Source organism: Panulirus ornatus, chromosome 4 (assembly GCF_036320965.1).
Source record: "Panulirus ornatus isolate Po-2019 chromosome 4, ASM3632096v1, whole genome shotgun sequence".
Classification (NCBI taxonomy): Eukaryota; Metazoa; Arthropoda; class Malacostraca; order Decapoda; family Palinuridae; genus Panulirus; species Panulirus ornatus.
In genome coordinates this window covers 69,614,443-69,631,872 of record NC_092227.1, presented here as the reverse complement: position 1 = coordinate 69,631,872, position 17,430 = coordinate 69,614,443, and the positions used below count along the sequence as shown (strand labels likewise).

Below are 17,430 nucleotides of genomic sequence, written 5' to 3'. Positions count from 1 at the left end.
CCAGTCTTTTATATGATGGGGAGGGGGGGGAGGGGTTGCTTTCATGTATTTAGGGCAGGTAGTGAGGAAGGAGTAAGAGAGCTAACTGAATTTAGTCCACCATCCTGGAAGAGTCCTACATTCTAACTATATCTCTCTCTCTTGCATAAATATAGCCAGTAATTTGGGACCCAGGTAAGGCAACCTGCGATCGCTTCATGCTACCCAGATCTTGATAATTCTATTGTTTGTTGAACTCGTTGGCTTTCCTTGATGCTCATCATGGAACCTGTGACTCAAGGTTCCATGGGAGAGTATTGTTGATGGAACATCGAGCCTTTTGCCCTGTCATGATCAGAGTGACGACACCACGCCACCTTGATCTACCTGACCCACCCACAGTGATATGGACAAAATAGATACAGAAATGTGTTCGGCAATTGCCAAGTCCATTTTTATGACTGGATATCCGCATGTGTCATTACCGATACGGTTGACACGAGAGGAAAAATGTTTCTGGAAGTAGAAACGACCCTCTGCATCACCCAGACACAAACTGGAAGGCGCTCGTCCCGTTAACTGATTCAACTGATGCTGGACTTGGCATTACATATGACGTACTGGAAGACGTGCCTGGAAGCCAACACTTCCTGACGCTTGTAAAACAAAAGTATCGCCTGGATAGGGCTAGGTCTGTGTCGTGCGGGAGCTGCTTTGTGTCGTGCATTGGCTGGTCTGTGTCGTGTAGGGGCAGGTCTGTGTCGTGCGGGGTATGTCTGTGTCGTGCAGGGGTAGGAAGGAGAGTGCAGCATGTAGGGAGTGGGAGGAAGAGAAAGGATGTTCAGTGCTGACGATGAGGGGTGGGAGTGAGAGGTGGTGGGGTGGTCAGTACCTGGCTTGCATGTTAACCAGTGCCGGGGTGAGGTTGCGGTCCAACCACCAGGTGTCCGCTAAACTTGTGTTGGGCTCTCTCTCTCACACACACACACACACACACACACACACACACACACACACACACACACACACACACACACACACTTACCCCTGGTGAAGCCTGAGGAATGTGGCGACGCTTGTGGTTAGGTTAGGAGATCTAACATACTTGATGACAATATCAAGACGCACTGAAGGGATCTAACCCTGTCAGCTCGACTTGATGCTGTACATTTGTTGTACGTTTTGTGAATACATTTAGGATCTTCGAAATCTTGGTTCGTCAGTGGGAACCTACCCTCGTGAAACGAAATTCATGTTACCAGTCAACAGTTTGAAGCCTTCTGGCAGTGTGTCCCCGAACACATTCACATCAGGAACGAAAATAAAGGAATAATGATTATGTGTGTGTGTGTGTGTGTGAGAGAGAGAGAGAGAGAGAGTTGGGGGTATCTACGGCGGGAATGTACCGTGAGCCTGGCAAGGCTGGCGTGTAGGGCTTATAGTAGCAGAGTGAGCGAGGAACAGAGAGGGAGAGGGTGTTGAGCGACTCCAGGTGTGTCCAGATAGCCAGAAGATAAGCTGCTAGTGTCTCCCCGAGCCACTCCTACACCTCAGCTCTCGTCCGAGTCTCGTCAGAGATAAGTTACTGATGCCCTTCAGGAGAACTTTACAGTCATATACCTCTGGCTGAGCCACCTGCTGCCGGCCAGCCCCGCACTTCATGACGAGGACGGAAGACTTGGTGGCATAACAGCGAGGTCCTCCAGGTACATGATGGTGTCAGCCCACAACACAACACCGCACCTGGTCATCAGGTCAACAACCACAGCTGACTTGGTCAACATTTAACCTGGCTTCGAACCCAGTATTAGAGAACATGTTTTGGTCTTTTTTTTTATCTTGTCATTTGTCTTGCCTCTCACGTCACAAGGCTTGACGTCCGTGAAAATCTTTATTATATCGGACAACTCCTGAGTTAAGAATTTTGTATCTAACTTTAATTTTCTATTTGCTTTTATATTCTTTCCACAAAGACGTATGTTTCTATTCTTTTCTGTTATGAGTGATGTTTGCTGGTTCTTGCATTCCCTCCTGTTCATTTGTAACAACCCAGATTGATTTTCGTCATAGGTAAAAGTATATTGTTCGAGTTTTATTCATGAACAAGCACAACACTTCAAGAACCCGTATCATTCATTCGTAACTGCAACACGTTAACTAAATCTCAACCCACGAGACCTGTCATGCTTGAGCAGGTCCACTTGTTTTTCGTTTTGGTTTTGCAATGAATTTTGGTTCAGTTTAGTGTGACTTTCTGCGGACGAATGAATGAAAAACTAAAAACAAATGTTTTCGAGCCGTACTCGCAATGTGAATCCGTCGATAAATGTGCCAGAATGCTTTTGTATTAAGCTTAAGCTTTCAAAATTAATAAAGATCTTGCAGAAGAACTTGTTTCTCGTAAGCTGAGGCAAGTCACTGATAACGATAATTGTCGACTGAAACCCATTCTCTCCCGCGTCTCATGATAATGTCTTGGATCTGTACAAATAAAGACAACAGTCTACATTTTCCTCAAACTAATTAATGTGGGATATAAAATGATGCTGAGTGGTACCTACATACATGAATGTACATTTTCAGGTTCATGAAAATAATATAAGAATATGCTCGAGCGCGTGGAGCTGCATCGTCAAGAGATAATGACCCACTGGCGACAACAGCGTGAAGATGGGCCACATGCACAGTGAGACTGTGTGGTCTTAGGGTTATCTTCAACACCTGAGGAAGGTGTTCAAGATTTTTCGGTTGGTGGATGTAGCTTACGTTGACGCCCTCAATGACCCTGGCAGTTGATAGGCCTTAAGTCCAAACAACCAACCATCCAACGGCGTGACTCGCACAGCTAATGCTGCCAGAGGTACACGGCTGTGGGCTTGAGATAATGTTGTTGCCATCTGCCAACATGTGAATATATCGTGCAACCTGGGTGACATCACAGCCAGTAGAAACCTACAGACTTAGGGCATTGTTTTGGCACCTACGAAAACTTATCGTTACTCCACACCTTGAAGACAATAAGGCATGTGCTTATGAAGATGATGATACGCTAGTAACATCGCGCACGCCTGTGCGTGGGTGAAGCGTCATGGTGGCTGAGCCCCAAGACTGTAAGAATAATGAGTCTGGGTCTCTCCCAGCACTGCTGAGGGCACATACCCTGGTAACTCTACTACCGACCCCCTGACTTTCATGTCTTCAAGAGAAAACGGAGACCGTGTATGTAACATATGACTAGTGGCATCAGATTCTCTGGTTTATTACACGTATCCAGCGACCTGGACAAATATTAAATACTGGTGACCTTCACCGATACGGTCATTCTGTTGCACGATATTGCTAGATCGTACATCTACCAGCTGCTGTGGATTACTACCATCAGATCTTTTCTAAGAAAGGTCTGTGGGGCTTCGTTGTGTAAAGGGAGCTGTGTTTTCGGTGCATTACACATGACAGCTAGAGAATGGATGTGAGCAAATGAGGCCATTCTTCGTCTGTTCCTGGCGTTATCTCACCACTACCAAAGCTGTGTTATTCATATATATATATTTTTCATACATTTTCGCCATTTCCCGCGTTAGCGAGGTAGCATCAAGAACAGATGGCTGAGCCTTCAGAGAGAAAAATCCTTACTTGGCCCATGTCTCTGTTCCTTCTTTTGGGAAAGTGAAACAGGAGGAGAGGATTTCCAGCCCCCCGCTCCCACCCCTTTTAGTCGCCTTCTACGACGCGCAGATAATACGCGGGAAGTATTCATTCTCCCCTATCCCCAGGGCATGTGTGCGAGTAGGAAGAGAGGAGAGTGATTGGTTCCCATTGAATGTCTGTTTGCGGCCGGGTTGCGTGATGTCTCTATGGTTGTTAATTTGTTTATGGATAGGGTGGTTAGGGAGGTGAACGGAAGAGTTTTGGAGAGAGGGGTAGGTATGCAGTCTGTTCTGGATGAGAGGGCTTTGGAAGTGAGTCAGTTGTTGTTTGCTGATGATACAGCGCTGGTGGCTGATTCGGGTGAGAAACTGCTGAAAATGGTGACTGAGTTGGTAAAGTGTGTGAAAGAAGAAAGCTGAGAGTAAATGTGAATAAGAGCAAGGTTATTAGGTACAGTAGGGTTGAGGGACAAGTCAATTGGGAGGTAAGTTTGAATGGAGAAAAACTGGAGGAAGTGAGGTGTTTTAGATATATGGGAGTGGATTTAGCAGCGGATGAAACCATGGAAGCGGAAGTGAATCACAGGGTGGAGGAGGGGGCGAAGGTTCTGGGAGCATTGAAGAATATCTGTAAGGAGAGAACGTTATCTTAGAGGGCAAAAATGGGTATGTTTGAAGGAATAGTGGTTCCAGCAATGTTATATGGTTGCGAGGCATGGGCTATAGATAGAGTTGTGCGGAGGAGGGTGGATGTGTTGGAAATGAAATGTTTGAGGACAATATGTGGTATGTGGTGGTTTGATCGAGTGAGTAATGAAAAGGTAAGAGAGATGTGTGGTTATAAAAAGAGTGTGGTTGAGAGAATAGAAGAGGGTGTGTTGAAATGGTGTGGTCACATGGAGAGAATGAGTGAGGAAAGATTGACAAAGAGGATATATGTGTCAGAGGTAGAGAGAACGAGAAGCGGGAGACCAAATTGGAGGTGGAAGGATGGAGTGAAAAACATTTTGAGCGATTGGGGCCTGAACATGCAGGAGGGTGAAAGGCGTGCAAGGAATAGAGTAAATTGGAACGATGTGGTATACCGGGGTCGATGTGCTGTCAGTGGATTGAACCAGGGCATGTGAAACGTCTGGTGTAAACCATGGAAAGTTTTGTGGGGACTGGATGTGAAAGGGGAGCTGTGGTTTTGGTGCATTACACATGACAGTTAGAGGTAGCGACGGGAATGGATGAAGGCAGTAAGCATGAAAATGTACATGTGTATATATGTATATGTCTTTGTATGTATATGTATGTATACGTTGAAATTTATAGGTATGTATATGTGCGTGTGTGGGCGTTTATGAATATACATGTATATGTGGGTGGGTTGGGCCATTTTTTCGTCTGTTTCCTTGCGCTGCCTCGCTAACGCGGGAGACGGCGATTAAGTATGATATATATATATATATATATATATATATATATATATATATATATATATATATATATATTCATCATCAATGTTTCCCGCGTTAGCGAGGTAGCGCCAGAAACAAACGAAAAAAGGACCCACAGCTCCCTGTCACAACCAGGCCCCATAGACGTTTCGATGGTTTATCCCGAAGGTTTCACATACCCTGGTTCAATACCCTGACGGCACGTCGACCCCACTATACCACATCGTTCCAGTTCATTCTATCGCGTGCACACCTTTCACCTTTCTTCATGTTCAGGCTCCGATCGCTCAAAAACATTTTCGCTCAATCCTTCCATCTCCAATTTAGTCTTCCTCTTCTCCGTGTTCCCTCCGCTTCTGACACATATATCCTTTGTCAACCTTTCCTCACTCATTCTCTCAATGTTTCCAAACCATTTCAACACGCCCTTTTCTGCTCTCTCAACCACGATCTCTTGATTTCCACACCACTTTCTCACCATTTCTGTACTTACTCGATTAAACCACCCAACACCACATACTGACTTCATACATATCATTTTCAACACATCCACCCTCTTCCTCACAGTCTTATCTATAGACTATGCCTCACACCAATATAATTGCTGGTACTACTTTACCTTTAAAGAACTAAATTTGCCCTCCTAGATAACATTCTCGCTTTCCATACATTTTTCAAAGCTCCCAGAACCTTCGCCCCCTCACCCACCCTATGACTCACTTCCGCTTCCATGGTTCTGTTTGCTACCTTGTCCACTCTCAGATATCTGACACTTTTCACTTCTTCCATTATGAAACTCAATGAAGCTCACACCCCAACTAACCTGTCCCTCACGCCTGCCATACCTAATAATCTGCTTTTATTCCCCTTTACTCTCAACCTCCTCCTTTCACACACTCTTTAATCACCACATTCTGCAGTTTCTCACTCGAATCTGCCACAGTACCGTATCATCAGCTATCAACAACTGACTCGCTTCTCATGCCTTCTCATCCCCTAGGAACTACATACTGGCCCCTCTCTCTGAGACTCGCATTTACCTCCCTCATCACCCCACTCATAAACAAATTGAACAACCACAGTGACATCACACACCCCTGCCACAGACCAATCCTCGCTTGGAAATATTTACTCTCCTCCCTTCCTGCTCGTACACATGCTTCGCACTCACTGCTCCTAACAGCTTACCTTTCACACCGTGTATTCTCAAAATCTTCCACATCTCTAGCAATAATATCGTGTGTTTTCTGTGACTGTCACACACAAATCACCCTTTTCTCTAAGTACTTCTCACACACGCCATTTAAAGCAAACATCTGATCCCCACGTCCTCTACCACTTTTGAATCCTTACATGCCCACCTTCCATCTTCCGCATGTCGCACGCGTCTCTTGTACATGTCAACACTGCTTCCCATTCCTCACCCACTCCCCTTGCTTCATTTACTCTTATCTGTTGCTATTCTACATTCAGTCTCTCCTGGTATCCCTTCACGCGAGCTCCTTTTTGAAGTTCACTCACTTTCACTACCCTCTTGCCACCCATATCATGTCGTCTTTTCTAAGAGTTTCTACAAGTCTTCACCCTCGCCTCGACACTGTAATAAACAAATATCCTACCATCTGCCTCTATCAGCACCTTCACGTCCAAGAATCTCTCTCTCGTGCACAACTATCAATTAATACATGGTGATGACTGCATACCAGCTACACTACTCCACCACGTAGACTTATGAATGTCTCTCTTCGTAAACCAAGTATTTCCCAATTGCCAATCTTTTTTCAGCACACATCTCCCACCAGATGTTCACTCCTTGGATTCCCATCACTGAATATCTCATGCCCTCCCAGTTATACCCTCAACTGACACATTAGTCACTCTCGTATTCAAGTCACTCATCACTGATAGCCGAACTCTTACAGTCAAAATTGCTGACATACTTACACCCCAGAAAAGAAAGCACTCGCCCTTTTTCCTCATTCGCCTCGTTTCCAAGAGCATGAGCACTAATGATCACCCACCTCTCGTGATCCACTTTAATTCTTACCTACTTCAGTCTAGGGATCACTTCCTAACACTTTTTGAAGTATTCCTAAAACTCCTTCAGCCGAAGTGCTACTCCTGTCTTCGCTCTCGCCCTCACACTAACACCTAAACCTAACCCTAGGACATACCCAAATCATTCACTCTCCTTACAGTTGAGCTTATTTCACTCAGAGGTCGAACATTCAGGTTCCTTACCTCAAACGTACTGCCTAACTCTCCCTCTCTTCTCATCTTAGTTACATCCACACACATTTAGACACCCCAGCCAGAGCCTTCGAGGAGGGTGAGCACTCCCCGCTTGGCTCTTTATTCTGTTCCAACTTTTAGAAATTAGAATACAAGAAGAGACTGGTTTTGAGCTCCCCTCCCGCCCGTCATAGTCGCTGGGATTACGGGAGAAAGAATACTGCCCACGTATTTCCTGCGTGTCGTAGAAGGCGACTAAGAAGAGCGGCAGCGGGTGGCTGGAAATCCTCCCTTCCCGTATTACTTTCAAAAAGAAAGAACATAGCAAAGGAATCAAGTGAGGAATTATACGTCAAAGGCTCCGTCATCTGTTCTTGACGCCACCTCGCTCACGCGGGAAATGGCGAACATGTATAAAAAAGATATATATATCACAGTCGTCTTAAAGGAGGCTTCCGTGTGACCGTGCGTTAAAGGAGGATTTCCAGATACCATGAGCGAACCATCAGGAGCAGGTCAGGGTCAACCAGTATACCTAGACTCGTCCAGTCGTCCTCCTTCACGAGCGACAGACTGTCCTACGATCCAGCACACGTTGCTGCTGCCATCAACAACAGGTCTTCAGCCTAGCCTTCATCTTGAGAGATCATGCTGGAGTGACCTGAGTCTCATGGAACTATTGTTGGCGTAGGAGGGTGACTACGACCTCAGCTCATTACTGGCATCATCATCGTCATCATCATTATGAAGTGATAGATGAGGCAACATGCAACAAATTGTGAAGAATAATTTCCGGTGACGCACATTAGAGTTCTGTGAATATCTGTGACGTGTTCCCCGACCTACTCCCACGGTGGACGTACCGGTCACTCCTCTCGTGCTTCCGTCTGCCAACGCACAAGCACCGCCACCATCTTCCGGTAGACAATACCTAAGCACCAGCGATACAACAGAAAAAATAAAAAGTTACACCAAGTGGGTTTGGCTGGGCGTGTGACGTGGTGATGCAGGTGGCCACAGACGCTGTTAGACGACCCTGTTAACAGGCGAGGGCGACGCGCCATGTACCCCCCCCCCCTTCCCCAGCCGCTCAACACTCTGTTGTAAACAACATGACGAAACCTTTCCACCTCACCTGTGAGGCGGGGCAGGAGCTAGCTACATTCCTCCCTTGCAGCTGTGGACTGGCTTGGAGACGTTAATCAAGTGAACTGCAAAGTTTGTGGTCAAAGATTTGGACACAAACTGGAACTATGGACTCCCGTGATGTAGCTGGCGGTTAGCGTTCCTGACCGTGACGCACTCACGGGTCGCCCAGGGTCGAACGCATAGGTTCGAATCCTGGGTGCGGCAGTCAACCCAGCTGTTCATCCACCCCAAGGGGTTGATCGATAAAAATGGGTAATTGGCTCAGGCCAGGATACACACACACACACACATATATATATTATATATATATGTATATATATACATATATATATACGGTGAAATGTATAGGTATGTATATGTGCATGTGTGGACGTGTATGTATATACATGTGTACGTGGGTAGGTTGGGCCATTCTTTCGTCTGTTTCCTTGCGCTAACGCGGGAGACAGCGACAAAGTATAATAAATGAATAAATAAATGACTATATATATATATATATATATATATATATATATATATATATATATATATATATATATATATATATATATATTATCCCTGGGGATAGGGGATTAAGAATACTTCCCACGTATTCCCTGCGTGTCGTAGAAGGCGACTAAAAGGGGAGGGAGCGGGGGGCTGGAAATCCTCCCCTCTCTTTTTTTTTTTTTTGATTTTCCAAAAGAAGGAACAGAAGGGGCCAGGTGAGGATATTCCAAAAGAGGCCCAGTCCTCTGTTCTTAACGCTACCTCGCTAACACGGGAAATGGCAAATAGTTTAAAAGAAAGAAAAGATATATATATATATATATATATATATATATATATATATATATATATATATATATATATATATATATATATATAGCGTTAATGGGATGGCCTTGAATAAGGCCTCAGCTGCCCGTGCCGTCTCAGCTAACATAAAACAAATAACACTGCGTCTTTAGAATGTGAGAAAGATATAGCCTTTAAGGGATAGTTCTAAACAAACCCTGCTAGAAATATCACAACGCCTTACTGTTAATAACAAGATATATGAAATATTAAGTTTGTATCCACTTTTTGCATCTAGCCGGTAAAAAAAAGTTGCTATATGAAACTAAGTAATGACATACCTGTTATGAATTGTAACATCTTATGTAATATTAACCCACTGGGGTATGAGTGAGACCCTTTGTGGTCTCTGCAATCCTTTTGCGCTACCGCTCACAGGATGACCATGGGGTGCACAACAGACCTGCCTGGGTTACCGGCGCTAATCAAATCACAAGCAGCACCTGGCGAAGGCCATCTGCTGTGACGTCACTCACAAGATCTGTATGCTCTCATCTGCCTTCAAAATGCTGTCAGATACGTCAGTCCTGTACAGTCAGTGGTCGTCCCTAAGACCCATGGAGTCTAGCCATGAGACAGTTCATGGCGTACGGAGAAACCACCACTCCGGCTGCAGGTCTGTGTCGCAGTGGTCCGTGAGAGAGTAGGTCAACATCACCACAGCAGTAATGGAAGGCCTCCCTCCCTCGGGGCTCAGACAACCGAGGACCACGCATCCGCCTGTCTTTTGGCGCGACTGATGTTCGCTGGCACCGGCTGGCTGAGGCGCACTTGCTCACACCAGGATGGTGTCTGGTCATCATTAGCAGAAAAGCGATAACAAAATTGTATGCCCCTCTATCCATGACCATCTGTCTATCCATCTATCTATCTATTCGAGGAAATTCTTTACCGTTGTTCAAACTAGTGTGACTACACACCCCAAGTGCGGGCCTCTCATAACGTATCTGGCAACGGCAAAAGAAGGTATGACAAGTATCAGACTCACGTTGATCGTGGAAAAATAGATATTCTTGTTAGAACGAAACCTTCTTGGCCGTTATTTGTTTGTGTGTGTGTGTGTGTGTGTGTGTGCATGTGTGTATGTGTGTATACGTGTTTGTGTGTGTGTGTGTGTGTGTGTGTGTGTGTGTGTGTGTGTGTGTGTGTGTGTGTGTGTGCGCATGTGTGTATGTGTGTATGTGTGTATACGTGTTTGTGTGTGTGTGTGTGTGTGTGTGTGTGTGTGTGTGTGTGTATGTGTGTATACGTGTTTGTGTGTGTGTGTGTGTGTGTGTGTGTGTGTGTGTGTGTTATTGTTGGTGAAACCATAACCTTGTGGTGGATGCATTCATTAATGTGGTGGGGTAAACTTATGGAAACAAAAGCGAGCACCAGATTGTGGTAGGAGGCTTTGGAGAAGGAGGGCCCCAGAATGTGGTAGGGGGAGGCAGTGAAGGAGGAGGGCCCCAGAATGTGGTAGGGGGAGGCAGTGAAGGAGGAGGGCCCCAGAATGTGGTAGGGGGAGGCAGTGAAGGAGGAGGGCCCTGGAATGTGGTAGAGGGAGGCTTTGGGGAAGAAGGATGGCCCCAGGATGTGGTAGGGGGATCCTTATAGGTATGAGTCGGTTGACTAAAGATACCAAGCCATTCTACGGCACGTCTCTACCTTCTCTCGTTATCATCATTTCGTTGTAGTAGTAGCAACAGCAGCAGGTGCAGCAGCAGTATCATCAGTAATGTCATTGTGTTTATTAAAATCATCATTACAACGGTTGTCTCTTGTTCAAACAGTCTGCCTCGACCCTTGTTGCTCTTGTCATTCGTCGTTTTTCTTCTGCGTTTACTATCGTTGTTTCACTCTATTGTCTGGTTCTTTCTTATACCACCATCTATTTCCACTAGTGTTTATTTTTTGTTGTGGGTCTTCACCTTCTGTCTCCATCATTCGGCTACTGGCTGACGAGACCAACGATTTGCTCAGACCAGAATTTCACTCCCTTGTATTTCTTCTTGATCAGAAGACTAGCGGGGCGAGGGGGTGCCCGCCAGTGCTTCCCCAACAGTCCTGAGCCACGGCAGCAAGCACACTCATTATATCGTACGCAGCCGTGATCAGGTCTCCGTCATCGAACCTAAACCTAATCATTACCGAGCACAGAACCCTAGTCTTCAAAATTTCCACCGTGTGTACTGCTCTCAGTTTAGTATCGAACTAATTTTCCTCACAAAGGAACCTGTGATGTAAATCATCTGTCTACTTACGGTGTCCTGGAGGGTGTGACGAGGAGGAGGAGGGAGGAGGGTGTTGGCTAGGAAGCTGCTGCAGATACACTGGTGATGACCGCACAAGCGGCCCTCGTTGTAAAGCTTCTACTTATCTACGGTCACAACCTGTCACGTTACGTAACGCTCTCCTGTCATCCTTATTAGTCACTTCCATCACTGTGAACAATATATGATGATATCAAACGGACCGGACACACACACCACAATACCGGGAATGTATTTTGGGTGTGGAAGGAACGGAGTCTAGCGCGGCGGCTGCGTCACCACCAACACCGCCTTTCCTCGCCAGTGCTTCCTGTAAACTGCCGTCGCCTCCCGACCTGACCCAGCCACCCAGCCCTCGCCACACACACCCGACCTGACCCAGCCACCCAGTCCTCGCCACACACACCCGACCTGACCCAGCCACCCAGACCTTTCTACACCTCCTGAACACCAAATCTATTGGTAAGTCTAATTAATGTTGAAGTCACGGACCAAAGCCCATATCAAGACCGGGCCTTAACTGAAATATATCGAGAATTATGAAACTGAAAAAGAAAAGACGAGGGAAAGAATTTACGAATTTTTGAGGAAGTAGAAAATCTGTCTTTTGTAATGTGCCAGGTCATAGTTGCTGAGAAAATCGTGAGAGGGTAGCGAGTTCCATATTTTCTACGTATAGGGAAAGAAACAGTTATCAAAACGGCCCACACCAGAGTTGCCGATAGCCACACAATAATCATGTGACTCAGCAGCTTGTCGAGTATTGCGTGGTCTAGCTAGAGGTGGGGGCACACAAACAGCCAGCTCTCGGGAGCAAAAACCCAAGTAATACTTATAGAAGAGGGAAAATGAACCAACATTGCGGCGTAGGGCAAGGAGTGATCATCATGGCGCGCGGAAAGTAGAAGCCTTGAATGTGATCGATAAACACGCGGCCTGTAACTTGGGGCGGGAAGTCACGTGCTGTCACAGAGGCTCCTCAAGTGGGCTGGGGTCGTAAATGGCAGACGGAAGGTCAGCAGGTCAGTATGATGTGTACACACACAGAGCAAGCGGCAGTGACGACAAAACCCCGTCAGTACGAGGTACACTAGTGTCACTCCTCCATCATGGCACATCCACCTCCGTTCTCCACTGTCCTGCCATGATACACTCACTCGTGCATTAATCACATCCTCAAACGCAGCTCAGTTCCAGGCGCAGTAGCGAGTCAGTGGGAGAGTGTACGCGCGGGTGATGTGACGAGGGTGCGAGCATTGCATACGCCGTCGTTGTAAACAGGTATGTAGTGATAATAGCCAGGCGGACGGACGGGCCGGCAACCCTCACCAAGCAACTGATCCCGCGCCGTGCTTACTGCTGGCGCGGGTCCCGCCGCCTCACTTGCTCAGGTGGTTTTTTTTCCATGACTCTTAAGATCATGCCTTTCTTTGTGTGATCGCTCGTTGTAATTCGTATCGATTCATTCTGATTATATATATATATATATATATATATATATATATATATATATATATATATATATATATATATATATATATTTTTTTTTTTTTTTTTTTTTTATACTTTGTCGCTGTCTCCCGCGTTTGCGAGGTAGCGATATATATATATATATATATATATATATATATATATATATATATATATATATATATGCCAGATCATAGGAATATATATATATATATATATATATATATATATATATATATATATATATATATATATATATTCCTATGATCTGGCAGCGGATGGAACCATGGAAGCGGAAGTGAATCATAGGGTGGGGAAGGGGGCGAAAATTCTGGGAGCCTTGAAGAATGTTTGGAAGTCGAGAACATAATCTCCGAAAGCAAAATTGGGTATGTTTGAAGGAATAGTGGTTCCAACAATGTTGTATGGTTGCGAGGCGTGGGCTATGGATAGAGTTGTGCGCAGGAGGGTAGATGTGTTGGAAATGAGATGTTTGAGGACAATATGTGGTGTGAGGTGGTTTGATCGAGTAAGTAATGTAAGGGTAAGAGATATGTGTGGAAATAAAAAGAGTGTGGTTGAGAGAGCAGAAGAGGGTGTTTTGAAATGGTTTGGTCACATGGAGAGAATGAGTGAGGAAAGATTGACCAAGAGGATATATGTGTCAAAGGTGGAGGGAACGAGAAGTGGGAGACCAAATTGGAGGTGGAAAGATGGAGTGAAAAGGATTTTGAGTGATCGGGGCCTGAACATGCAGGAGGGTGAAAGGTGTGCAAGGAGTAGAGTGAATTGGAACGATGTGGTATACCGGGGTCGACGTGCTGTCAATGGATTGAACCAGGGCATGTGAAGCGTCTGGGGTAAACCATGGAAATTTCTGTGGGGCCTGGATGTGGAAAGGGAGCTGTGGTTTCGGTGCATTATTACATGACAGCTAGAGACTGAGTGTGAACGAATGGGGCCTTTGTTGTCTTTTCCTAGCGCTACCTCGCACACATGAGGGGGGGAGGGGGTTTTTATTCCATGTGTGTTGGGGTGGCGATGGGAATAAATAAAGGCAGACTATGAATTACGTACATGTGTATATATGTATATGTCTGTGTGTGTATATATGTGTATACATTGACATGTATAGGTATGTATATTTGCGTGAGTGAACGTGTATGTATATACATGTGTATGTGGGTGGGTTGGGCCGTTCTTTCGTCTGTTTCCTTGCGCTACCTCGCTAACGCGGGAGACAGCGACAAAGCAAAATAGAAAAATAAAAATATTCGTATGAGTCCTATCCTATCCTGGGGATAGGGGATAGGGGAGAAAGAATATTTCCCACGCATTCCCCTCGTGTCGTAGAGGGCGATTAAGGGGACGGGAGCGAGGGTAGAAACCCTTCCCTCATTGTATTTTAACTTTCTAAAAGGGGAAACAGAAGGAGTCACGCTGGGAGTGCTCATCCTCCTCGAAGGCTTAAATTGGGGTGTCTAAATGTGTGTGGATGTAACCAAGATGAGAAAAAAGGAGAGATAGGTCTTATGTTTAAGCAAGGAACCTGGAAGTCTTGGCTCTGAGTGAAACGAAGCTCAAGGGTAAAGGGGAAGAGTGGTCAAGAGCATAGGAAGGAGTAGCACTACTCCTGAAAAAGGAGTTATGGGAGTATGTGATAGAGTGTAAGAAAGTAAACGCTAGATTGATGAGGGTTGGAACCGATGAATTTCGAAATCATCAGCATGACTCGTGTTGGTAGGGATGGTGAGCGTGAATGTGAGGAAATCTCCAAAGAATTATTATGGTCGCTCTAGTCCCACTTTCCAGTTACTTCCATCGAATTATAAAATTGCAGTAACGTTTATGATTGCAAATGGCAGGAGATATCGCTAGAAATCGATGCATGACAATATCATAAAAGCAGGTCTACCAATCTGAGGTCAGACCTATGGGCATTTCTCAAAATCCTTCGTCCGTGGCGCCATTGTTTAACACATAAAAAGATGGATACATTTTAACGTGTGTACAAATATCATGTGTGATTATACATATGTGAAGAGTTAACATGTAAAATTAGGATACTATACATTTTCTTTTTTTTTGGGGGGGGGTTTGAAGTATAACTCTACAGTTTTCCTTATCTAATATTCAGTGTTATATCAGTGTTAGTTATTACGACAGTTCATACCTGCAGACCTTATCTTGTGTCTGTGGATTGTCCTGCCGCTTTCCACAGTTAACCTGTGGTCTTTACGTCCAAGGACCATACAGGGTTCCTCCTAGTGTTGGACCATATTTACAACGTCAGAGAAACACACAAATTATTGAACTGAACACCAGAGCTTTCACTGCTGGCACCACCACAACACACCCACGAACTGTCATATATGGGGAGGACCGTGACCTCTTGACTTACCATTATTCATTAAAAGACGTAGATAACTGGGCGAGAAATCTGGTAGTAATTATATTGAAGAATTTATTTCTTATATTTAAACACATTTCAAATTATCTCTGATGTAATTATAATTATCATACACGAGTCGTAATTCTGTTCTGGTGTGACGGATATTACAATTATCAGGAGGGAGGAAAATGGCTGTGTGGACATGAACAATCGTTATTTCGGTGTTCACACATATCCAGTGTGTACGTACGTACGGTTCAACACAAAGAGTGAGAGCCTCTGTTCTCACGACTCCTCACCCCACCTCCTCTCTACCAGAGCCCTGCCGTTCTGGCAAGATCTCATCGTAGGTACTCGTAGGCATGTAGGAAAGAGTTCTCTGCTACACCTGTCGGAATCTCTCCCACTACCTCTGCCGACATGACGCGCCTTCGTGTACATGATTCTATACACACGATTTCCGGCATTTTTTTATTTTCATTTTTATTGGAACTTTCCTAAGGAGTAAGAAGAAATAGTTAACAATCTTTTTTTGATAGCAAAATCGAGAGCTTTATAGACTCCGTTAACGTCGGAGCTTTACAAGTACCACATCTCCCCAGGCTACTACTGAACCACTGACCTAGCGTTACGTTTGACAACACCGCTAGACACACCCGCCCGATACCCCGGCGTCGACAAGCGTCAGAAGAGACGAAGAAAGTCTGTCGGTCCAGTTGCTGTTGGATGTGCTGGTGACACTCGGATCTGGGGTGAAAGGTTAGCCAAGTGTCAGCAGCGGATGACCAGGGCAGCTGGATGAAGAGATAGCATGAGAGGCGTCTAGACAAAGAAGAATAATTTACTGTGTCTCAAGGGAGAGCAAACCTGAGGCAGGAGTAGCTGATGAGGTAGTACAGGCGAGGAATGGATGCAAGGCTCGTGATGTGTGGGTGTTGGCTGCATGGGAGTTGGTAATGGACTGACCTACAGACAGAAGAGTCTAGAGTAGGAGAAATCTATCTCTCTCTCAACAAGATAAGAGAAAATAAAGACAATCTCACACCAGTTTACCTATGTCGTAAATTTGACCATCTTTAGAAAATGGCTGATACCCAACAAGCACGTGCACACGTATTAGTTTTACGATAATATTCTCAAGTCATGTTTAATTAAAATGTTGCATGCCGATCCTCAGCGTTACCCTGGAGGAGATTTCGCAACACCGAATAACATAGGTTCCTGGACCTCCACCAAGTATCGCACTTTATAAGGACAAACTTGACAGTGAGTTAAATGTATGAATTGCATAAATTTTGTAATATCTGATGTTATAATCTGTGGTTACTGGGGTCTGAGAGAGAGTCCATTTGTGACTTCTGTGATCCTCTTGTGCTTCCGCTCACAGGATGAACATGGCCACCACCATAAATCAACCTCAGATAGTGACTGAAATTGATTAGATATAAGATATATTTCCCTCCACAAGAAGACGTACAACAATATGTTTCCCTTCGTGGAGACGAAATATAAATCCGTACACTCAGGGGATGATATGTTATGCAGACGTTAAATGAACTATACGTCATTCGGTTCTGTGTATCTACATCTTTTCTGTCTCCTCTTCTTGAAGGGAAACATAGTTCTACCTTTCCCTCTAGAGGGAAATGTATCTAGTTTTTAACTCGTTTCACTCGCTGTCTCAGGATGAGTTATTGTGGCGGCCATGTTCGCCCCTGTGAGCGGTAGCTCATAAGAATAACAGAAGTAAATGGTCCGTCTCGCACCCCAACAATCACATATCATTATATATATATATATATATATATATATATATATATTTTTTTTTTTTTTTTTTTCCAAGAGAAGAAACAGAGAAAGGGGCCAGGTGAGGATATTCCCTCAAAGGCCCAGTCCTCATCCTCTGTTCTTAACGCTACCTCGCTAATGCGGGAAATGGCGATTAAAATATATATATATATATATATATATATATATATATATATATATATATATATATATATATATATATTTTTTTTTTTTTTTTTTTT

At 44.8% G+C, this 17,430-nt stretch overlaps 1 protein-coding gene across 1 annotated transcript in view; it reads right to left on the bottom strand.

The window, feature by feature from the left end:
• The window catches only part of LOC139767097 (D-beta-hydroxybutyrate dehydrogenase, mitochondrial-like), a 52,071-nt gene extending 40,176 nt beyond the window's left edge, over positions 1-11,895 (bottom strand). The window contains 1 exon segment of the mRNA XM_071696081.1: positions 11,530-11,895. The gene's annotated coding sequence lies outside the window, so the exon portion shown is untranslated.
• Between the last annotated feature and the right edge of the window lie 5,535 nt (positions 11,896-17,430).